Source organism: Salvelinus sp. IW2-2015, linkage group LG6.1, assembly GCF_002910315.2.
Source record: "Salvelinus sp. IW2-2015 linkage group LG6.1, ASM291031v2, whole genome shotgun sequence".
NCBI classification, from domain to species: Eukaryota; Metazoa; Chordata; class Actinopteri; order Salmoniformes; family Salmonidae; genus Salvelinus; species Salvelinus sp. IW2-2015.
In genome coordinates, this window is record NC_036845.1 from 14,858,870 (window position 1) to 14,859,854 (window position 985).

A 985-nucleotide genomic window follows, 5' to 3' on the forward strand; every position below is an offset into this window, starting at 1 on the left:
TGGAGCTTCTACCACACACTCACTCTGGCTCTCTCTCTCTCTGCAGGGAGACAGGGAACTCCCTCCCAAGGCCTCATAAAACTACCAGAGCCTATTGGCCCCTTCACTCCAGGTGCTATGTCAATAGCATACTGTACTAATGTAACACAGTTTACGGCACTGCATTGACGTCACCTTGTCCCATATAGTGCCTATTGTGGTTACACTTTCTTTTGTCAGTGATTCACCTAGTTTTTGTCTTAAACACTACATGGTGACAGTGTAGTTACATAATAGCCATTAATTTATTTATTTGGGATTTATTTAAACCAGCAGCTGTAGGCTTACCATTTGCTAGTTAGTCCCACAAATTGCCCATTTCTACTATACACTCTTAGCGGATACTAGGCAAATATCAGCTGAAACAGGTCTGTAAAATAATGAATTACCCACATCTTTCCCTTCTCTCAGAATGTAAGTAGGTTCTGGAGTCTACCACTCTGGCTGTGAACCAATCACAGCTGATACGAGAGAACATCAGGCAGATGATTGGCAATGTCATCACCAGGCAAAAAGCTGCCCACGGTACTGTCAATGAAGCTCTGGTGAAGAAAATAGCTGAGACAGTCACTCTGAAGGTACAGCATGGGACATACGATAGTATTTAACATTTAAAAGTCAAAATAGTAAAACTCTCATTCTCTCGCACAGCAAAATCTCACAATTATGTCCGCAGCCTCCAGGCTGGCCACTTTCCGCTAACAGAGGCAGCTGAACTGCATTCGTCACAGCCATGACAGAGCACTGGTCAGTATGTGAGTGGAACCATCTGTAGGCTTTGTCATGGATAAGAGTGTGCATTGGAGATGGTGTCTGTATCTGTACTTATTTGGTAAAGAAAGAGCCACTAATGTTGGTGTAATAATGTTGTAGTGGGTGACTTCACTACTCCACCCCTAACTTATTATGTTGTCATGTGTTTTCCAGGGCCCTGAGTACAGTGGGG